Source organism: Dipodomys merriami, unplaced genomic scaffold (assembly GCF_024711535.1).
Source record: "Dipodomys merriami isolate MVZ:Mamm:240054 unplaced genomic scaffold, mDipMer1.0.p SCAF_286, whole genome shotgun sequence".
Lineage (NCBI taxonomy): Eukaryota > Metazoa > Chordata > Mammalia > Rodentia > Heteromyidae > Dipodomys > Dipodomys merriami.
The window spans coordinates 369,589-393,811 of record NW_027204337.1 but is presented as its reverse complement, the minus strand read 5'-3'; the positions used below and the strand labels follow the sequence as shown (position 1 = coordinate 393,811).

Sequence of the window (24,223 nt, the reverse complement as noted above, 5' to 3'; positions counted from 1 at the left end):
ATAATGGGAACTCCATAGGGATGAGGATAGAAAAGGTCACTGGCTGTCAGAAAATGGGTGTTTTCAGTGAACCTGGTAAGATGTGTGCTGCCCATAGTCCTCATGTGTCTTCTGTAGTTGAAGAATATAAACAATGTGAAAAGTCTTTCACTGAGAAGACACACCCTGTTGTCCCTCAGAGAACACACACAAGAGAGAAACCTCATGAATATAACGTGTGTCGAAAGTCTTTCACCCAGAAATCAAATCTTACTGTCCACCAGAGAACACACACAAAAGAGAAACCTTTTCAATGCAACATTTGTGGAAAATCTTTCATCTGCAAGCCATATCTTACTAGACATCAGAGAACACACACTGGAAAGAAACCTTATGAATGTAACTTATGTGGAAAGTCCTTCTCCTGGAAGTCAAATCTCACTGTCCATCAGATAACACACACAGGAAAGAAACCTTATGAATGTACCATGTGTGGAAAGTCTTTCACCAAGAAATCAAAGCTTACTGTCCACCAGAGAACACACACAAAAGAGAAACCTTTTGAATGTAAGATTTGCAGAAAGTTTTTCACCCACAAGGGATATCTTACTATCCACCAGAGAACACACACAGGAGAGAAAATTTATAAATGTAACTTGTGTGGAAAGTCCTTTACTTGGAAGTCAACCCTCACTGTCCATCAGATAACACACACAGGAAAGAAACCTTTTGAATGTAACGTGTGTGGAAAGTCTTTCACCTGCAAGGCATATCTTACTAGACACCAGACAACACACACAGGAGAGAGACCTTATGAATGTAACCTGTGTGGAAAGTCTTTCGCCAGGATGGCATACCTTACTGTCCACCAGAGAACACACACAAAAGAGAAACCTTTTGAATGTAACATTTGTGGAAAGTCTTTCACCTGCAAGGCATATCTTACTAGCCACCAGAGAACAGACACAGGAGAGAGACCTTATGAATGTAACCTGTGTGGAAAGTGTTTCATCCTGAAATCAAAGCTTACTCGCCATAGAGAACACACACACAGGAGAGAAACCTTATGAATGTAACACTTATGGAAAGTCTTTCACCAAGAAGTCATACCTTATTTGCCACCAGACAACACACACAAGAGAGAAACCTTATTAATGTAACATGTGTGGAAAGGCTTTCACCTGGAAGTAAAACTTCACTGTCCATCAGAAAACACACATGAAAGAAACCTTATGAATGTCATATGTGTGGAAAGATTTTCAGCTAGAAGCTACACCTTACTGTCCACCAGAGAGCACACACAGGAGAGAAATTTTATGAATGTAACCTATGTGGAAATTCTTTCACCCAGAACATACACCTTTCTGCCCATCAGAAAAAAACCCACCATGTAATCACATGTATATCTTCTGGTGGGTGTGGCAGAGTCATAGATTGTAAGGGAAATAGGGTGATGAAATAAAATATACAAGTCAAGAGTAGAGATAAGAAGGAGAGATTGGGAGAGAATGAAGGCATGGAAGACACTGTATGAAACGAAGGGTATTTTTTACCTCACTCATGACATATCTCTCTATACATCACCTCCATAATAAGATTAAATTACATTAATTATAAAACAATACCTCCAGCATAAACGATCTGCTTAGTGAAGAAAATCTACCACAGGTAGAACAGGTACAGTTGTTAGAAAAACAATACAACACTTAATTTGAAAGATAAACTATTTCAGTTTAGGTTGCAAAATAACTCTACATAAACCAGAAACAACAAACTATTTCATTGTAGTAGCCAATTAAGTATTAATGTTAAATGTTGAAGTAAGAAAAATCAAGGCAAGTACTTCTTGCTCAGACTGTCATTTTAGCCTAGCTACTAAGGAGGAAACTGAGGTCTGCAAGCCAGCCTGGATAGACAACTCAAACTAAGCAGATAATGAACAGGTTAGAGGTATAGCTCAATTGATAATGCCAACAGTGAGTGAGGAAGTTGACTGACTATGAGACCTGCAGTTCAAGCTCCAAAAGTAGCTCAAGAAAACCATGAGGTATGTTTATTACTGTGTTTCTAAGTTAGAAACCTAACTGTAGTGATACTAGCAAGTCTTCATCTCAGATATAAAGGGAAAAGAAGATGAGTGGAGGAGGGAGAGAAGGGAAGCAAAAGGTCAGGAAAAAGAAGGAAGAAGAGAGGACAAGAGAGTAGTGGAGTGGAGGGGAAAAGAGGAAAAGGGAAAAGAAGAGAAGAGAGATGGGGAGGAAAGTTTCATGGCAGCAGATTTGACAATAACTGGTCTGGGAAGATTGCTCAATGGTAGAGCGCGTGCTTATCATGCATAAGGCCCTGGGTTTAATTCCTCAGTACCACATAAGCAAAATGTTGGAAATGTTCCTTTGGTTCAATCTGTAATGTACTCACCATGAGCTGAAGAGCTGAGTGACAGCACCCAGGCCTATAGTTCAGGACTCACTGCTGAGAAAACAGAAAAGAAAAGAAAAAAAAAAAAGCAAGATTTGACAGTAATCCCATAAATAAAACTCCAAAACTACCTCTTGGAAAAAACAAAGAAACAAACAAACAATGTGAGTCTCTGGTGGATCACACCTGTAATATTAGGTACTCAAGAGGGTGAGACCTGAAGATCGGGTCTCAAAGTCAGCCTGAGCAGGTATAGCTGTGAAATTCTTACTTCCAGTAAGTCACCAGAAAACCAGAAGTGGTGCTGTGGTCAAAGTGGTAGAGTGCTAGTCTTGAATTTAAGAGCTGAGGGACAGTGTTCAGGCCCAGAGTTCAAGCCCCATGACCTACAATATATAAATAAATAACTAATAAATAAATACAAATGAAAACCTTGTATATTGAAAAACACTACCAATAAAGGGAAAAAAGCATGTATGTGAGAAATATTTGCATATATCTCTAAATGGATTGCTAACCAATATGAATTAGAAAATATAAAGAAAATCCTTCAAGTAACCCAGACAACAAAATCTAATTTTAAAGTTGGAAAAAGATTGAAGAGATTTTTCTAAAAACGATATACACATGTAGTACATTAAAATATAAAATTAGTTTAATATCAGTAGTCATGAGAAAAATTCAAATCAAAATCCCAATAAAATAACATTTGATACATGCTAGTATGGACATAGTTTTAAATAAAAACAACAAAAATACTCCCAAAGTCTCAAAAAAGCTAGGAAAGATGTGAAAAGGATGTGAACCTTGGTGCATTTCTGTCATGTATATAAAAATATCAAAGATGAAGCCAGGTACCTGTGGTTCACACCTGTAAACATATCTACTCAGAAGGCTGAGATTTGAGGATCATGGTTCAAAGCCAGCATGGGCAGGAAAATCCGTGAAACTCTTATCTCCAATAAAACCACCAGAAAACCAGGAGTGGTGCTGTGGCTCCAGTGGTAGAGCGCTAGATATGAGCTAAAGAGCTGAGGGAGTATGGCTCAGGCCCGGAGTTCAAGCCCCTTGATCGACCTAACAAACAAACAAACAAACAATCTATCAAAGATGGTAGGAAGAGTCCTAAAAAGAACTAAATATAGAATTATATAGGAATATGGTCCAGCATTTCTATGCTTGTGTGCAACAGCAGATAAAGCAGGGAGTACAACAAATGCTTGGAGAATCACTTCTCAAAATCTACTCACAATAAGCAAAACATTGAAGCATGTAAAACAATAAATGTGTTCAAAGGAGAAAACTTTACTACATTTTATGGCAGGGATGAACTTTAAGTAAAATAAGCTAAATAAAACACACCAATCATAAAGGAGCAGCCATGGTATAATTTCCCTTACTGAGCTTCCAAGGATCAACAAACTTGTGGAGCCCAAATGTAGGATGATTCCAGAGACTGGGATAGAGAGGAACAGGGGCTGCCTATTCAATGATCAAATAGCTTCACAGATGGAAGATGAAAAGTGTTGTAGCTGGATGGATGGAATGGCTTCACAACAGTGTGGCCCAGTGTTTTATCAATGAACTGTACACATAAGAATGGCTAATGTAGCCACACACAGTCTGAAACACAACTATTCTCCCTGGACTTGGGAAACTCAAGAAAGATTATTTGCCAGCCTAGGCTACATAAAAAGATGAAGAGCTTGCTTGGAGGTGGGTGGGGGAGTGTAGTCCAGGAGATGGGAGGGCCGGGATGGTAGGGGAAAAACAAAGGAGAAGGCAACAATGCTTAATAAGAAATGTACTCATTATCTTGCTCATGTAAGTGTAACCCCTCTGTATGGTATTTTCACAATAAATAAACTTATTTAACAAAAAAGAGCTTGCTGGACTACATAGCTAGACCTATCTTCCAAAGAAACATGGAAAAATCAAATTTTGGATTCTGTGAAGACATATGGGTGACAAACATATCTATTTTACCTACTAAAATAATAAACAAACTGAAAGTGTTTGAACACATGCTCAAACAGTGTTTAGTTGGAAATACACACTACAAATAGCATTAATAACAAACACACATGGACAAAAATACAAATTATTATAATCTGTGTAGGTTTTGCAGATGATTTCACTATTGCTCAAGTGTGTCACATATTCCTGAACCATTTCTTCCACTAGATTCCCAAGGATACATTGCCACACATGCTATTTAGTATTGAAGTTCCTGAGATTAAAGTTTACTGCTTAGCAAATGTATGTCAGAATTTTCCATTAGTGATATTTCCAATACCAAAACCATAGTCACTGTATGTTTATTTTCACAACAAGCTTCTATGTTATAATATCAGTGAATGCAAATATTCAAGCAGAGCAAGAAGTAAAAGGAAAACTGCAGGAACCACATCAAATGAGATTAAACCAGAGAAAGATAATAGAATCTGGAAACTCAAATTATTTTATGTTTAGCAACAATTTTCCTGTATAATGAATAACAAAAATGTCAAATCTAAGAGCCATGTCACCAAAAGAAAACTGATCAGTAAGAGAAGCTACTTCCCAGATAAAACATTTGAAGAAAAGAAAAATTAAGAGACAAGTGGAGGAAAGAGAAGCAGAGAGAATGAAAGAGAAAAAGAGACAGAGAAAAATAGACAACAAGAGAAGAGAGAAATAAAGCTAGTGAATTCACATTTTGGTGGCTCATGCATGTAATCCTAGCTATTCAGGAGGCTGAGATCTGAGCATAGAGGTTCAAAGCCAGCCCAGGCAGGACCATCTGTGAGACTCTTATCTCCAATTAACCACTAGATACCTGGAAGTGGCAATGTGGCACCACTGGTAGAGAACTAGCCTTGAGCTGCAGAGTTTAAGTATAACGACGAGGCCCAGAGTTCCAGACCTACAACTGAAAAAAAAAAAAAAAAGAAGAAAGAAGGATGGTAAAGGGAAACAAAGGAGGAGGCAACAATGCATGATAAGAAATGTACTCACTATGTTGCCCATGTAATTGTAACCTCCCTTTATGGTATTTTCACAATAAATAAATGTAATACAAAAGAAAGAAAAAAAGCTAATAAACATGAAAAATAGAATGAATTGGGAAAATAGGAAAGAGAACTCCTATGAGAACACCATAGAGAACAACAGAGATTTCTATAAATACCATCAAGCTCAGCCTAAGTTTCAAGTAAAACAAAGAGCACAAAGCAGTCCAAGAGTATTTACAGAGATTAATTGAAGTACTTATAGCTCACTCAGTCCTGTAGAATATTTGAAGTTATGTTTGACCACACTATTTCAGCAAATCCAGTAAAATTTCATTAGGATAGTTTAATATTACATATGAGGATGTGATGTCTGAGCAGTTGCTAGCCATCCTTCACCTTCTATGAGAAGTCATCTCCTTGGTGTCACTAAATCACATAACTAGTGGGACAACTTTCTCTCACACTAGAAAAAGTAGAAACAAATTGAAGCAAATCTGCACTTAACTTAGAATGACAGATTTTATAATCTGCTAAATCTCCAAGCCATCTTCAGCTTCTTTTTTTTTTTGTCGGTCCTGGGGCTTCAGCTCTGGGCTTTGGTTCTGTCCCTGTGCTCTTCAGCTCAAGGGGAGCGCTCTATAGCTTGAGCCACAGCACCACTTCTGCTTTTCTAGTGGTTTATTGGAGATAACAGTCTCACAGACTTTCCTGCCTGGGCTGGCTCTGAACCCTGATCCTCAGCTCCCAGCCTCCTAGTAGCTAGGATTACAGGTGTGAGCCACTGGTGTCCAGCTACATCTTTAGCATTTTTAGAAACATGTTCCTGAAGCTGATTCTTTTTTCTTTTCTTTTCTTTTCTTCAATCTTGGACACCCTTAGATTCATAAAATGGAATGTCAAACAAAGTGAGAAAGAAAAGAATCTCACTAGAGATCCTTTCATTCTTTCTTGCTGTTGACAATGAATAAAGATTCTGGAACCATGGCTAGGAGTGAAGGCAAATAAGGGAGTCAGAAAAGAACCTGTGAGATTTTACCCTAGATGTTCCTGCTCAAAACATGATATGTGGGCTGGAAAAGCCTTCCTATGGGAGAAGAATCATTCCTGTCTTAAGAAGAGCATTAAAGTGTCCACTAAAGACATATGCAAGGGGGCTGGGAAGTTGGTTCAGTGGTAGAGCACTTGCCTTGAATGCCTGAGGCCCTGGGTTCAATTCCTCAGCACCACATAAGCAAAAAGAAAAAAGCTGCAAGTGGCACTGTGGCTCAAGTAGTAGAGCGCTAGGCTTCAGCTGAAGAGCTAAGGTACAGGGCCCAGGCCCAGAGTTCAGGCCCCACCACCAGACCCCCGCACCTCCCAAAAAAACAGAAAATAAAACTAAAGCTCCTACAAAAGATTGTTGAAAAATTGAACCCAAAAAAGGAAAACATGCCACCTGTTCACTAAAAGTAATTACCACTGAAATACATCTAGGGATATATAAACTATTTTTCTATTAAGGTAAAGGTATCTTAGGATTCCATTGATTATTTGTACTCTACCTCATTTATTTACATATTCAAACACATGTATGTTATGAACAGTATTTTCACACAAAGTTATAGAGATAAAATATATACAACACATATTTTTTTGTTTTATAATATTTCAGTAATGGTTGTCATATGGCACATTATCCTTTATGCAAATAATTAGCATACCTTGTACAATGACTTGCAATTTGAGTTTGAACCTGCTTTCGCCAAAGGTACCTCAGTAATGATGATATAAACACACATTGAGAATTCCCTCACTTTCCTAAGTAGTCATATTAAGAATCATGTCCATTCTGCTGGAGATACAGGGCCTAATAAAGATGCAACATAAAATGCTGGTCAGAGGAGTGACAAAATCCCAGTCAACCATCCCCAGCCAAGGCACTAGTAAATTGAAGTCTTATGTGTTACTAAACAACATTAACAGAAAATACACCCCAAAATGTAGATCCATCAAAATTAAAACCAACCAATTATATCCCGATGTGCTTTTGCTTGTACTTATTGGTTGATTACACAGGATATTCTGTTATCGAGTAGTGATGTAGTTTTTACAATTATGTAGAATGGTAATTGTTAATATAAAATACATCACCTTTACAGTGACATATACAAAAAGTGAAAATCTATTCTGTATACATCATTGAGGTTGTTTTTGCTCAGAAAGACACTATGAATCCTTTAAAAGCAATACTTGCACATTACTACTGGGGTTTTCTGTCACAAGAATGTTTTCTTACTTTGAAAAACTTAAAACAATTTATTATAGACTAAGTGTTCACATTCACAATACTTAAGATCAGGAGTGTTACAGATTTCAAGGTGGGGGCATTTTCTGTCTTTTGGGATTTGGACTGTCCTCATACACATTAGTGACTGAACATTCTGCCTTAAAATTATCAAGTTTTCTATTTCATATTATTGCATTAGAATATAATCTGAATTTAAAAAAGAGCATTGTAACTGGGCTATCATGTCTAATAGCTGCAATCTATGGTATTCAGAATGCTGAGATCTGAGGAAAGTTAGTATTATCCCAACCTTTAGTGCTCAGCTCCACCCAGACCTGAGCTCCTCCCAGACCTAGAGTTCCCTCCCTACAGCTGGCCACTCCCTCTCATCTCAGACACACCTGAGCATGTACTTAACTCACTTCCTGCCCCTCAGATTGTGTTGCAACCTGAAGAGGGACAAATGCTTGTGCTCCCTGTCCTGGGAAATATGGTCCTTCTAATAAACCTTATAATAATCTTTCTCCCGTGCCTGCTTGTGGTCCCCTGTGATGGACATGAAGACACCCTACAAGGTTCACTGATTTAAGCCAGGGTGATAAGAAAGTCTGAGAGTCTTATGTCCTATAAAATACCAAAGTAGTGGGAAGTGCAAATGCGGCTTAAGAGGCAGAACATTATCATTGAACCAAATAATTTCAAGGTCAGTTTCCAGACCTTGAGTTCAAGAATCAGGACAGGCAGACACATATCAAGGGCATTGTATTGTATTCAAATTTTAACATATTTTAACATTTGTTATATTTAACAATTATCATATTTTAACAATTGCTTTTGGTGTAGATGTATAGGAAACCTCTCTCATTTTTTTTGTCTTTGTGGGGCCTGAACTCTGAGCCTGGGCACTGTCCCTCTGACCTGCAGCTCAAAGCTATCACTCTACTACTTGAGCCACAGTACACTGTTGGCTGTTTCTGGCTTTTTCCTTCTGAGCTCTCAAACCCAGGGCTTCATTCAAGCAAGTCAAGCACTTTACCACTGAACCAACTGCCCAGCCAGTCTCTCTCATTTTAAGTGATGTAAAATAGGCTAAATATATTAGTGGAGAAATTGTAATTTGTCAGAACAGACACATCAATTGGAGTATATCTGTGCCAGCAGCATTTTGAAAGTTTCAAAATCCATAGGAAATTCAGATAATGAAAAGAGGATCAGTATGGTTTATATAAGACATTTTCAAGGAATGTTTACCATTCATTGGCTTCAATTCACAAAAAGCAAGTTTATAAAATCACATGGGTGAGTACCAGAATCTCTAGGGTCAGGAGTATAAACGCACAACTCCTGACTCTCCTTGTCTCGAAAATCAGAGGTTTGTAGCCACTTTCTGGCACCTGTAGGAACAATTGCTAATGGCAGCACAAACCCATGAGCCCTAAAATATCATCAACCCAAGACCAGGGAAAGATGGGAAGGGCAGAATCTGGCTAGGAGCCTCAGATTGCTTCAAGTTTCAGCTCCCAAGTTCCCCTGAAAAAGAGAAGCTGGGCTTCTACCTCTTGGCTCTGACTATGGAGTGCAAACCTGTACTTCAGAGCACTTCCAGCAGCAAGGCAAAAGAAAAGAAAGCTGAATTTGCAAACTAAAAACACCAACAGTGGGCAAGGTGGCATTGGCGCCTCTTCCCCCCCCCCTACTCCGAATACTCCTCCCCACCCTCCCCGCCCACATTCAGGAAACTACAATTCCCAGAATGCGATGCACAATTCACCTAGAGGAAGTGGGCTTGTTACAGGGTTTTGACTGGCAGAAGACATTTGATCCTCAGTGTGCAAGGATGAATGGGAACCTTTCTCTTCCAGCTGCGGGAACTTAGGTGAGTTTCTTCTTGAAAATTCAGTTTACCAACATAAATATTATGAGACCAATTAAAAACACAAATGTATTAGGAGCATTGCATATTTTGGTTTTTTAATTCTTAGTTCTTTTAATATAATTGAGGTTATGAAACTACGTAGTTTTTATTTTTGTTTTTGTTCAAACAGTACATTCTGCTGAATGTAAATTATGTCTCTGTTTTTCCTTAAAGTTTTGAATATCTCTACTCTTACTTTACAAAGGTATTTGCAGCTGGGTGCCAATGGCTCATGCCTGTAATCCTAGGTACTCAAGAAGCTGAGATATGATGATCCCAGTTCAAAGCCAACCTGGGCAGGAAAGTTCATAAATCCTATCTCCAACTAACTACCAAAAAAATGGAAGTGGCCTTGTGGCTCAAGTGGTAGAGAGCTCACTTTGAGCTGAAAAACGCAGGGACAGTGCTCAGGCTGGGATCCAGCCACAAGATCAACCAAAAAAAAAAAAAATACTTGGAGACAGTAAACTGATTGATTCTGGCATCATCTTCCCCTGCTCTAATATATATACTGGAATAAAATAACAGAATTTACAGACAGATATACTTCATAATCTTTGAATTAAATTGATTTGTCAAATTCTACTCATTTCTTTCCCAGAAACTCCCAAATTCCATCTATGAAATTTTACGGAGTTTTTGGTTATTTGTGTCTGAAATTTGCCTTTCCTTATAAAGTTTATCCCTCATTTTGTTGTTGGTCCTGTGGCTTGAACTCAGAGCTTGGGCACTGTCTGTGAGCATTTGCTGTGCTGTACTTGCCTTTCTTTTATTAATTGATTCAGGGGATTAGTGAAAATTTTCCTCTCAGGGGTTTCTTAGAAAATGGTACTCCTCCTCCAAGACTCTTCAAAGAAATGGTTGTCTAGGTAGATCAGGATGAATGTGGGAGGAGGTAGAGTTCAGGGCAGGTCTATGTTTATGTGAAGCTTGATTACTTGCTCCAAACCAGTCTGTTTTTACTTTTCTGTTTTGCATATCCTATTTTGTTTTGATTTTCTACCTCTTCTCTGAACCTAGAAGCTCCTGTCAGCATGTCTAGGCCACATATCTAGGGGTCCTCAGACTTGTCTTCCCAGACTGTATCCATTACACTATGGAATAAATCTTTTGCCTCCCTCCCTCATATCAGACATTCTAAGCTTGTCTCTTAAGGGGTTGTTGTGATTGTTGATGATCCTTTCCACACATCATGATTTGGAAGGATTGTGTAGGAAATTTTCATGCCTGATATTCATTCCTCCAGTGTAAGGGTTTTCCATCCCTCTTTTAGTGGACCTGAGCTTTTCCTCATGAAAATGGAGATTGTGAGGCACTTTTGGATGAATAGACGGCAACATTGGAACACCTATAAAATATGAAGTAAAAATAATGCTTTCTTTCTGTAAAAGTTAAAAGTAAGTTACTGAGAAGCAAGACATAAGGATCAGGTAAAAATGGGTGCTTCCTGGACTAGCTGTGTCCCATAGTTGTCATTGTTCTTGGTTACATTTTTGAAACATTTATTTCTAAGTATTATGTTTATTATACTAGTTTAAATAGAATTTACTTTGTACATTATTTTTGAATTGTTCTTGGTTGAAATAGAATGAGGAAGGATGCATATGGTCTGCACTTGTTGGCACAGGAAGTGCTTCAAAAATGTGATGCAAGCACTGGACAGATCTAGAAAGTGCCTATAGCTAAGGTTATTGCTGGAATAAAGAGAGATTCATCATTGTCCTTCTCTCAGTCTGTTCCATTATCATCCCATTGTCCTTCCAGAGCAATGTTGGTGTTGTGGCTGTCCTGAAACAGTGGTAGAGTGCTTACTTAACCTGCATGAAGCCCTGGTTCAAGTCCTCAGTACCACATACATAGAAAAAGCCAAATGTGAAATTGTGGCTCCAGTACTAGGGTGCTAGTTTTGAGCAAAACTTTAGGGACAGTGTCCAGGCACTGAGTTCAAGCCCCAAGGCTGGGACATAAAAGAAAAGAAATGCAAGCTAGGTGCTGGTACCTCATGTCTTTAATCCTAGCTCTTCAAAAGACTGAAACCTGAGGATTGCATCCAAAGTCAGCCAGGGCAGCAATGTCTGTGAGACACTTATCTCCAATAAAAACCAGAAAACCGGAATTGGTGCTTTAGCTCACAATGTAGAGCACTTGACTTGAGCTGAGGGGCTAAGGGATTGTTCCCATGCTCACAGTTTAAGTGGTATGACCCAAAACAAAACAAAACAAAAGGATAAAAGAATAAAGAAATTCATCACAAATGTATGCTTGAACAATGAAAACCATATTTCAGGGATGGGAAGGTGGTTCAGTGGTAGAGTGCTTGCCTTGCATGCATGAGGCCCTGTGTTCCATTCTTCAGCACCACATAAGCAGAATAAGCCAGAAGTGGCACTGTGGCTTAAGTGGTAGAGCATTAGCCTTGAGCTGAAGAGCCGAGGAACAGTACCTAGGCCCAGAGTTCAGGCCCCATGACTAACAGAAAAAGAAAAGAAAAGAAAAGAAAAGAAAACAACATTTCATAGGTACTCTTGGAAGCACCCCAGTTTTATCTCTATGTCTCACAGGAATTTAGTTTTAGGGAGGAATTTTTTTTTTTTTTTGGTTGTGGGGCTTGAACTCTGGGCCTGAGCACTTGTCCCTCAGCTCTTCAGCTCAAGGCGAGCACTCTACCACTTGAGCCACAGTGCCACTTCCCAGGAATTTAGTTTTAAAGAATGAAATTATTTTTTGTTTATATTGTTAGAGGTGCTTTTAAGTTGAAGTCTATACATTCAAATATGCTCTTTGATTCCCATTTTCATGAGGAACAGTTATGGTCCACAATAGAGACATGGAGAACCCATACACTAAAATCAAATGTGAAAGTTTCCAATCCAGTCTTTCCCAATTATTTTTTATGGAAGGGATTACAAAAAATCACAATAAACATGTAAGAGACAAGGGTAGGTTCTTTGATAAGAGAGAGGGAGACTCTTGTAGACTCTGGGGTGCCTGCCAGGAGAAGACAAATTGTGAGCAAAGGCTTCAGGGCCATTGACTCCCACCCTCAGGGCTGCAAGTACTTGCCCTTTATTTGTTTGAGGAAGTGGGTGTTCTAGCTTTTTGTCCTGGGGCTTTAACTGACAGGAGGCTTGGGTGGAAAAGATGTATTGAAACAGAATGAGGAAAGATGTGTGCTGTTTGCACTTTTGGGCACAGTGGGTCTAGACCAATATTACTCAAGCATTTGAGAAATATAGCAGAACTGTGTCATCAGCCATCTCTCTGTCTCCTTAATTATCATCCCATTGGCTCTCAGAGCCTTGCTTGTGCTCTGATGGCATTGCTGCAGGAGACAAAAGATTTATTCCACAGTTTAGTGGATAAGGTCTGAGAAGACAAGTCTGAGGTCCCTTAGATATGTAGCCTAAAGCTACTGAGAGGAACTGTTAGGATCAGAGACGAGGTAAGAAGTCTAAAGAGATTTTCACATGCAAAATGAAAAGACAAAAGCAGCCTGGTTTGCAAGTGATTAAGCTTCACATCAACATAGCCTTGCCTAAACTTCACTCTTCTATCCCTCCTGCATTCATTCCTGACACCCTAAACCACTATCTCTTTGAATGGAAATGGAGGTGATGTGCCATGTTCATAAGAATCCCTGTGAGGAAACTTTTCACTAGTTACTTCAACAAAGTTTTAAAGGAAATGCACATAGAGTTCAGCAAATGCTCACAGACAGTGCCCAAGCTCTGAGTTCAAGCCACAGGACCAACAACAAAACAAAACATAAAATCCTTAAATGAAATGCAAAATTTAGAAAAAAACAAAAACTCATTTGATTCAATAGATAGAATTGGGAAGTTTCTGGAAAATTAATTGATAGATTTTGTGAAATCCAAATCACCAGAAGTATTATACTGCATATTTACCTAACAATCTCACTATTTTATGCCAGTGTTTTCATTACAGCAATGGGAAATGACACAGGTATAAGTTTAGTGGTTGGGAATATTTTTGCTTTGTTTTGTTTTGTTTTTCTTGTCGGTTGTGGGGCTTGAACTCTGGGCCTGGGTGCTTGTCCCTCAGCTCTTCATCTCAACGTGAGTGCTCTACCACTTGAGCTACAGCACCACTTCCGGTTTTCTAGTGGTTTATTGGAGATAAGAGTCTCATGGTCTCTCCTGCCCAGGCTGGCTTTGAACCGTGAGCCACCGGCGCCTGGCAACATCTTTGTAAAGTAAGAGGGGATATATTAAAAATAATTAAAACAAAACAGAGATATAATTTACATTCAGCAGAAGGTAGGCATTGAATAAACAGAAAGGTATAAGCAACACACTCTCATTACCTCAAGTTCATTATTAGAACTAAGAATCAAAAATCCAATGTATCCAGTTCTCTCCATATATATCCATTTTCTGGTTGGTCTTATGTATTTCAAGAGGAAACAGTGGTTTTCAAGAAGAAACTGAGCTTAACTTCCACAGAAGGCAGAGAAAAGTCCCAATGCACAAGATCACACTTGTTCCCAGGTATGTAGCAGGGTGGCACCAAGCATTGTGGGAATTGTAGTCTCCATGGAGGATATTTTCTTTGAAAGTCCTGGGTTGTTTTTGTTTTTTGGAGGGTGGAGGTGGGGCAGAAGATGCTTTTGCGCATGCGTCTCCTCGCCCACCACCTGCGTTTTAAGTCTGCCTCTTCCGGATTCTATTCCTTTGCCTTGCTGCTGGAAGTGCCCTGAAGTACAGTTTGGCCTTCCATAGGTGGGAGCCAGGAGCCCTGCGCCCAGCTCTCTTGAGTTTTTAATCTCCTGGCTTGAGTTCACACGTGTTTGTATTTGACACTGTTTCTAGAGACAGTTGTACATGGGATATTGGAGTAGGGAGTTCTGGTCCTGTATTTTTAGGAATGTAGCCTAGCAATGTTTGAAGCAGAGCACCCTATGAATAGGAATCTCCATCTTAAATGGACAGACCTTGTCAATTCTGAGAAGCCCTAAAGGGAAGAAGCAGAAAAGCACAGGAAGGAGAAGATGCTAGCTTCCTTTGCCTTATGCAAAAATTGTTGCTACTTCCCTGAGCACCAGATTCAGGTGGTACTCTTTCCTACACCACTCTCAATTACTTTGTGTTGTTTGAAGATTTGAACTAATTTCCAGGAATTGTGATGCGCTGTATTGAGGAATAAGCCAGAGCATAGTTATGAGAGGGTACCTGAGGCTGTGGTTTGGGATGGTGAGGTAATTGTTATGATTGAAAGTATCTATTCATGTTGTAATCCCTAATCCTCTTCTTGCTAATTTACTCAGCCTGTTACCACTATGATTTTTAGTATGTCATCATGTAAACTTATGTTAAATGTCCCATGTAAGGATTTGCTAATGCTAGCTCTTATTGTTTGGTTGTGCCTGGTAGTGCAGAAAGGGTTGGTCAGGGACATTTGGCCTTAAAAGAAAAATCACTGAAGAAAATGTGAGGTAATATGTCGTACTCAAGGTTGTATGCTTTGTAAGTGTTTCTTATCTTCAGGTGTGTCACTCCTATATGGAGTATTTTATGTTGTATCTTTAGGATGGCCAAGGTTCTTCCCAAGACTGTTTAGGGAAATGAGCATTAGGGACTTCTCAAACCTGGGTTTACCTCATCTTTACTCATGTTCCTTTGGCCAAAGCATGTGAAATGGCAAATTGCAAATCATTGCATAGGTGTGCTATGGGTACAGTGAAATGTGCCACTTGACAATCACTATTGAAATATAACACAAGAAATATATTCTTTATACATTTTTTTCTCTAACTTTTGTGAAAACTACTGAGTTCCATCACACATGCTTTCCCAGGTGTTTAAATATGTAAATGAATGAGGTAGAACACTGATTCCAATGGATTCCTAGGATACCTTTATATTAAAAAAATCAGTTCCTACATCCACGAGTATATTCAGTAATAAATACTTTTAGTGGAAATGTGATATGTTTTTGCTTTCAATTATTCAATAGTTTTTGGGAACATTCAATTTTTTGAATTTAATGTGTACATAAACATAGAAATTAGTTGGTTTAATAATAGCTATCTACCAGGAAATGGACTGGATTTGTGTTTATTAGATACTTTAATTCTCTGTCTGAGACATTAAAGATTCTTCTCTTATAAGACAGCTTTATGGTTTTGCTGCCCATTTTTCATGTTTGCAAGAGAAAATTCTGGACCCAAAATCTCACAGATTCATTTCTGAATATGTCATTTGCCTTATATCCCAGTCATGCTTCCAGAGTCTTCTGTTCATTGTCAGCAGCAAGACAGAATGAATGGATCTCTGGTGAGTGTTTTTTTATTTCTCATTTGTTTTCCATTCCATTATATGAACCTAAAGATGTCTAAGAATTAAAAACAATACCAACCACACAGATTCAGCCTCAGGAACATATTCATAAATCAGATAAAGATGGCTTATAGATTAGGAGATAAAGATTACTTGTAGGCTTAGCAGATTGAATAGTTATATTCTTTCTAAGTTGATTTCAGATTGGCTTCAGAATGTCTAGGTTCATCTTGTCATAACATGTAGTCATACCTGTTACGTGATATAGTGACACAGAGCAGGTTACATCTCATGGAAGGTGAAGGGTAGATTGCAACGAGATCTCATCCTTATGATTAACATTAAACTATCTCAATGAAACATTCCTCGAATTGCTGAAATAGTGTGGTCATACGCACCTTTGTGTTTTCTTAAGGAATGATTAACCTATATGTACTTAAATTACTCTCCATATATACTTGTTGGACTACTTCATGGTCTTGGTCTTACTTGAAGCTTAGGCTATATTTGTTGCTAAACGTTATGGTCTTTTTACAAAATCTTGTTGTTTTCTAAAGTATTCTCACAAGACTTCTTTCCTCTACAATCTCTCTCTACATTTGATTTTCTACTCACTTGTATTGGTTATTTTTCTCTTTCTCTTTGTATCTATCTTTTATCATTTTTTCTTACTTTTCTCATTCTCTCTTTCCTCCATATGTCTCTCAGTTTTTTCTTTTCTTCAATGATCTATCTAGGAACTAGTTTTTCTTAGTGATTAGTTTTACTTTGCTGACATGGCTCTTAGGATTGACATTTTTCTTACCCACAGTATAGGAAAATTGTTGCCTAGAGAGTTCTACAAGATTCCAGAAACAAGGAAAATTAGAGAAACACAAAAACATAAACAGATAGACTTAGGGGAAACCAGGGTTCTGAAGCCTCTCTGGCACTTGGTCTCTGGTTCCCAGCAAGCTAGCATAGTACCTTGAGTTCACACAGTGAAGATTACCATTGATAACATGCAAAATTGAAATATCTATATTAATATTACAATCAGAGCCACAACAGTTTTTGAGGGGTGCATGTTTCCTTATTCTCCTGAGACAGAAGACTGCTACCCAGAGAAAATGCAGACATGAAATTCACCTTATCTAGCCTTCAAGGTGAACAGCAGCTCATTTTCAGATGCTATCTTTCCAACAGTAAGGAAAAGGCCTGCACTCCAGTCTCTTACCCCTCTCCAGAATTCTCTTTTAAGCCTTCTGCAGCCAGCTCTCAGTGCTCTCAATGCTGTCAGGCTGGAATTCCAACCTCTAAAACCTTTTCCCCTTCAGCTCAACTTCAGAGTTCCTTACAGAAAAGTACGTCCTTCTCCTAGTTGATAAACTACAAGAAAATTTGATTTCACCTGATTCTGTTATCTTTGGTCTTACTTAATTTGTTGTGGTACTGTTTTGTTTTTCCATACCACTACTTTTAAATATTTTCATTCACTGCCAGTATAAGTATTTATCATTTTTGTCATCTTGAGTGTTCCTTGAGCCTGTATAAATTTGCCTCCACCTTCTGTGAAGGCCTATTAAAATGAAAATCTTGTTAGGGAACATTTTATTCCCCTCCTACCTATATTTTGTATTGTAGAATGTAGGCAAAGTTTACAAAAGTTCATGGTAGCAGTTCTTTTTTACATAGGAACAAAGTGTCAGGGTATCTATGACCACATTTCACTATTTAGTATTTAAACCAAACATGGTTAACCTAGGATGTTTTTATGTGATAACTAAATCAAATCTTATAAGGGCCCAATAAATCATTAGCTACTTTCTGGAGTACCGTTACTGTTTTTTAACATTCATGTGGACACTGCTTCTCATTAATTTAGTAATCTTATATGTTTTGTATCCCTTGTGATATCCTGAATGTGTTATGCTTGCTTATGAGAGTACTTGTTAATAGAAGGTCTAAATAGGATTTATGGTGAAGCAGTAAATGTAAATGTAGAAAAAATATTTGTTTAATTCATTGTTACCCTGATATGTAGTAAAATTTTATCAAACATGATAATATAAATTTTTTAAATACGTTTTTATTGTGAAAATACTGTACAGAGGGATTACAATTACATGGGTAACATAACGAGCACATTTCTTATCAAGCATTGTAGCCTCCTGCTTTGTTTCTACTTCAGATACCTTCGTATCCTCCCCCCCCACCCCTCCGCCCAGGTCCTCCCCACCAAAGTTGTAAAGTCCATTTTTCAGCATAATGAGTTGTACAGAAAACATAATTTTTTAGACACCACCTTAGACTTAATGTTGTCGTGGGGGCCTGAACTCTGGGCCTTGGCACTGTCCCTCAGCTTTTCAGCTCAAGGCTAGCACTCTACCACTTGAGTCTTGGCCCCACTTCTGGCTTTTTCTGCTTATGTGGTGATGAGGAATCAAACCCAGGGCCTCATGCATGCAAGACAAGCACTCTACCATTGAGCCACCTTCCCAGCCCCTATCCTTAGAATTTTTATCTATTGCTACCAGCAGAAATTTGTTTGTATGCATTAGGGAATCTGTAACTTTTTATTGGTCTTTTGGCTTGAATTCTGGGCCTAGTTGTTGTCCCTCAGCTCTTCACATCAAGGTAAGTGCTCTACCACTTAAGTCATAGTGCTACTTTCAGTTTTCTGGTTGTTTATTGGAGATAAGTGTCTCATGGACTTTCCTGCCTGGGCCGGCCTTGAACTTTGATCCTCAGACCTCAGCCTCCTCAATAGCTAGGATTACAGGCATAAGCCACCAGGGCCCTGCAAATCTGTGTATTTTAATGGCCAGCTTTATGTATTGTCAAATATTTCTAATTTGCTATTTAATTTTCCCAGTGAATAGATAACACAGCAAGCTGCAAACATTTTATGTAAGACAAAAGCATACCTGTAGTATAATGAGTTTCAGATTGGAATTCTCATGACCAAGGTCTAATTTCTTGATGGAAATGTGCCATTACAGAAGCTGATGTCATTTGATGATGTGGCTGTGTACTTCACCTGGAAGGAGTGGCAGGATCTGGATCCTGGTCAGAGGACCCTTCATAGAGATGTAATGCTGGAGACCTATAGCAACCTCATGTCCTTGGGTGAGCAAAGGTCACTTTTATTTGGAAGATCAAGTGTTTTCATTTTAGTAGACATTTGACTGTTTATGTTAGTTAGGTATAAGATTCCAGTCCATTCTCAGGTAAAGAACTGCTAGTATAAAAGCCAGCCAAATTCAGGTCTGGGATCTTGGTGTTGTTTGCCTTTCATGCTACTGCATGAGCCATTTGGCTTTTGTTATGGGGTATATTCTGGGTTTCTGTGCCCAGGTTGGTTTCAAGCCTGCCTCTTCTGATCTCACCTCCTAAATGTAGGGTTATGGGTGTAAAGTTTTGGACCATTAAATTTTCTAAGAAAAAAAGGATTCCACTCCATGGGACATGCTATTTCTTTTGAAAGGAAACTTCAACTGCATTGTATGTAACTCAAGAGCTAATTTTATTCTCATTCTTTTTGTTGTTGTTATTTGGTCCCTTCATAGGGCCTGAACTCTGGGCCTGGGCACTGTCCCTCAGCTCTTCAGCTCAAGGCTAATGCTCTACCACTTGAGCCACAGCGCCACTTCTGGCTTTTTTTTTGCTTATGTGGTGCTGAGAAATCAAACCCAGGGCCTCAGGAATGCAAGGTGAGTGCTCTATGACTGAGCCACCTTCCAAGTCGTTTATTCTCATTCTTTAAGAAGGCAAATCAGTAGTTGGACAAAAGTTCTAAACTATGATCCACTAACAGGAAACTGACTTCCAAGACTTGGGGTCATTATTATAGGTGGATCTACAGTCTAGATAGAATATACATTACTACTCTCAGTATGATCTGGAAATCAGTAATGGAAAGTGTGAAAGTGTATATTTGTAAGCCAAACCTGACATAGGTTACATTGCTTCAAGCTTGGAATCCTAGATACCCTGGAGGCTGAAATCTGAAGATTTTGATTTGTAGCCAGCAACTGTAGAAACATGAACATGAGACTCTTATCTCTAACCATTCAAAAACTAGAAATGTAGCCAAGACAGAAACTAGTAGAATGCTAGATTTGAGCAAAATAGCTGAGTTCAAGCCACACATTGGCAAAAAAAAAAAAAAAAAAAAAAAAAAAAAAAAAAAAACCAAAGCTGGGGGAAAGTCCACCATGGAGCTGTTAAGAATTGAGAAACCATCAGTTGGTAAGGTGGCTCAGTGGTAGAGCGCTTGCCTTGCATGCTTGTGGCCCTGTGTTCAATTCCTCAGCACCAAAAAAGCAGAAAAAAAAAGCCAGAATTGGCATTCTGGCTCATGTGTTAGAGTGCTAGCCTTGAGCTTAGGAGGTGAGAGACAGTTCCCAGATTCAGAGTTCAGGCCCCACAACAGAACCCACCACCCAAAAAATAAAACAATTGAGAAACCAGATTTAGGAGCAACCTTGTGAACAGGATGTCTACCACCTTACATTAATGATGACACAGCAAGAGCAATAGTTCTCCACTATTTCATATTCACAGGGCACTGTCTTCCTAAACCTAAATTGATTGTGAAGCTGGAACAAGGTGCAGAACCATGGATAAGAGTTGGCTCAGAAGAGAATTTCACAGGTAAGTTAAAGCATCTTGAATGGTGATGATGGGTCCAGAGCCCAGTTTTTCTGTTTGCCTTGAGCTGTACAGAGCAATAGTATTCCTAGTGCCCCTCAGTCATGTATGGCAAAGAACTAGGTGATCCTTTGTCTCAAGGAATTGTCAATCCAGAATTCTCATGGAGACAAACTGAATTTGGTATAACAGTTTAGTAATTGTTAGCAATTCTCTTTGTTTGTAGAGAAGTCATTCTTAAAGAGAAAAAGACAATAAGAAATGTAGAAAGAAGATCTCATTTTCTATTAAACTAGTATCATGCAGGTAGGAAGAAAATAGAAGTATGCTAGGGCTGCTATCCTCTGATTGGGACAATTTCTTATCAGTGGTGCTGGGCTTAGAGGGAGATTCAGAATGGAAGCATTAAGAGTACGTAGATGGGGGCTGGGAAGGTGGCTCAGTGGTAGAGCGCTTGCCTTGCATGCTCAAGGCCCTGGGTTCGATTCCTCAGCACCACATAAGAAAAAAGCCGGAAGTGGCGCTGTGGCTCAAGTGGTAGAGCGCTAGCCTTGGGCTGAGGAGCTGAGGGACAGCGCCCAGGCCCAGAGTTCAGGCTCCACGACCCGACCCAAAAAAAAAAAAAAAAAAAAAGAGTACGTAGATGAATAATATGAGTCAATATTTCCTGGAGAAAAATATAAAACTCTGAAATACAGAAAAACGCTATTTTGCATTGTAAAATGTCAGTACTACTTTCTTAATTACTACATTGCAGAGAAATGTATATATTCTGCATAAAGCAATGCTTTCGTATTTGAAAATCTTGCAACGAAATGTGAGGAAATATCTTTACATTAAGGAATCTATGGATCTCATTTATGTTTTTGTCTATTTATCTATTATTCATTTTAGATGTCCCAGAATTGGAGGATGTGATTAGAACCTGTCAGGAAAGTCAAAATGAATATCTATCTGAAGTAGCAGTCATGACTAGTAGCCCAGGGGAGGAAAAAGTGAGACTTATAAGAAGTTTTCATTTGAGCTCCATACAGAAGTCAGAACTGATTAAGTATAATGGGAACTCCATAGGGATGAGGATAGAAAAGGTCACTGGCTGTCAGAACATGGGTGTTTTCAGTGAACCTGGTAAGATGTGTGCTGCATATAGTCCTCATGTGTCTTCTGTAGTTGAAGAATGAAAAGAGAGTGAACAGGTTTTCACTGAGAAGACACACGCTGTTGTCCCTTAGAGAACACACACAGGAGAGAAACCTAATGAGTGTAACATGTGTCAAAAGACTTTCACCCAGAAATCAAAGCTTACTGGCCACCAGAGAACACACACAAAAGAGAAACCTTTTGAATGTAACATTTGTGGAAAATCTTTCACGAGAAAGTCATATCTTCCTAGCCACCAGAGAACACACACAGGAGAGAAAATTTATGAATGTAACATGTGTGGAAAGTCCTTCACCTGGAAGTCAAATCTCACTGTCCATCAGATAACACACACAAGAAAGAAACCTTATGAATGTAACATGTGTGGAAAGTCTTTCATCCACAAATCAAAGCTTACTGTTCACCAGAGAACACACACAAAAGAGAAACCTTTTGAATGTAACATTTGTGGAAAGTCTTTCTCCTGCAAGTCATATCTTACTAGCCACCACAGAACACACACAGGAGAGAAACCTTATGAATGTAACATGTGTGGAAAGTCTTTTGCCAAGAAGGTACACCTTACTGTCCACCTGAGAACACATACTAGAGAGAAACCTTATGAATGTAATGAGTGTCGAAAGTCTTTCACCCAATCAAACCTTACTGTTCACCAGAGAACACACACAAAGGAGAAACATTTTGAATGTAACATGTGTGGAAAGTCTTACACCAAAAAGTACTATCTTACTGGCCACCAGAGAACACACAGGAGAGAAACTTTATGAATGTAACATGTGTGGAAAGTCTTTCACCTGGAAGTCAAACCTCACTGTCCATCAGAAAACACACAGGAAAGAAACCTTATGAATGTCATATGTGTGGAAAGATTTTCAGCCAGAAGGTACACCTTGCTGTCCACCAGAGAGCACACACAGGATAGAAATTTTATGATTGTAACCTATGTGGAAAGTCTTTCACCCAGAACATATAACTTTCTTTCCATCAGAAAAAACCCACCAGAGAGAAATGTTATGTAGGTAGCAGGTATGGAAATTCTTTCACCTAGAAGGCACACCTTAATATCCATCACAGAACACAAGGAGAGAAACCTTATGAATGCAACCAGTGTTCCAGTGTTGAAAGACCTGGAGGTCACAGGTTAATACACATAAGTTGATTCACACAAATGACATAACTTAGGATTGTACCAAATGGGAAAGTCTTTGATCTGTAAGAAAATTGAAATTGCAATAAAGAACCAATAGAGGATAGAGACCTTATGATATAGCAGATATGGAGTCCTCGAACTACAAGACACATAGCTCAGGGTTCATCACAGAACACACAAAACACAGACACACAGACACACACACACCCTCACACAGAAAGAGGAGGGAAATTTTTATGTAGGAAAAATAAATGGAAAGGTTTTCAAGAAAAGTCCTAACTCACTTTGCATCAGGAAACAGACACAGGCGAGAAAATACAAATGTAACGAATGTGGAAAGTTCTTTACGAAGTATTCATGGATCCAAGTTCATAGGACATACACAATGGAGTAATCTTAAAACTATTACAAATTTGGAAATCCTTTGATCAGAAAGGAATACCTCCTGTTCATCAGAGAACTGACTCACATAGGAGAAAAGAAAGTAGTGCATAGAATATATGTGAAATGACTTTCAATCAGAACTGAGTCCTCAGCATATGTAAGAGCATAGACAGGAAAGAAATTATGAGTATAAAAAACATTTTGCCAGAAGTCACATCTGGACAAGTATCCGAGACCTGGACACATGACAGACTCTCTGCAAATATACACATGGGAGGAAGTATTTCAACAAGAAGCCAACCTTCAGCGAGTATTAGAACATTCACCCCGGGAAGAAACCCAATGTAGGAAAATCTTTGTCAGAAAACCTCTGTAAATTATACAGAGAAATCCTTCATGGCAGAGGTAAGCTAGGTGTGATGGGAAATCATTCTTCACTCTTCAGCTCTCTTTGAGCCAACATTCCTCATCCTGTCATTGTGTTGAGTGGGTATGGTGTCATTCAATATTATCCAAAGCATGTAGAAACAACCAGTCTCAATGAGTAATTCAGAGATTGAAGTTATTAACTTGTGTCTTTTATACTAAGGAATTTTGTGTCAGGGTAATTTAAAAAACTCTTCTTAGAAATATTAGCTCTGGCCATTCTGGACTGGATTCAGATCATCTGCAACATGGTTATGGGTACAATAGATGAGTAAAGACTGTTATGTTAGGAGGCAAGAACATGAGAACAAAAGAAGAATGTTTAATTTTTGGTGAATGTGAGCATTATTCTTTCAGAGCTCCGGCGCAAGAAAAATGGCTTTTATGAAAAGCAAATTCTTGAACTGTTTACAAAATGATAAAGAGGATGTAATATTTTATAAATTGATTTAATAATTCAGTAATATTAAGTAATGAGGTCAGGTGTGGATGGTGCCCTATTGGCCACATGGTAGATGGTGGGGTCTGGCATCTTTTTTTCATGCAGGGGGAAGGAAATGCCCCATCCATCACTTGCCTCTCAAATGATGGGTGTGGCTG

The 24,223-nt window shown here is 38.7% G+C and overlaps 1 pseudogene; it reads left to right on the top strand.

The window, feature by feature from the left end:
• The first annotated feature begins 20 nt into the window (after positions 1 to 20).
• LOC138838629 (zinc finger protein 268-like) lies at positions 21 to 22,430 on the top strand (annotated as a pseudogene).
• Positions 22,431 to 24,223: the final 1,793 nt, after the last annotated feature.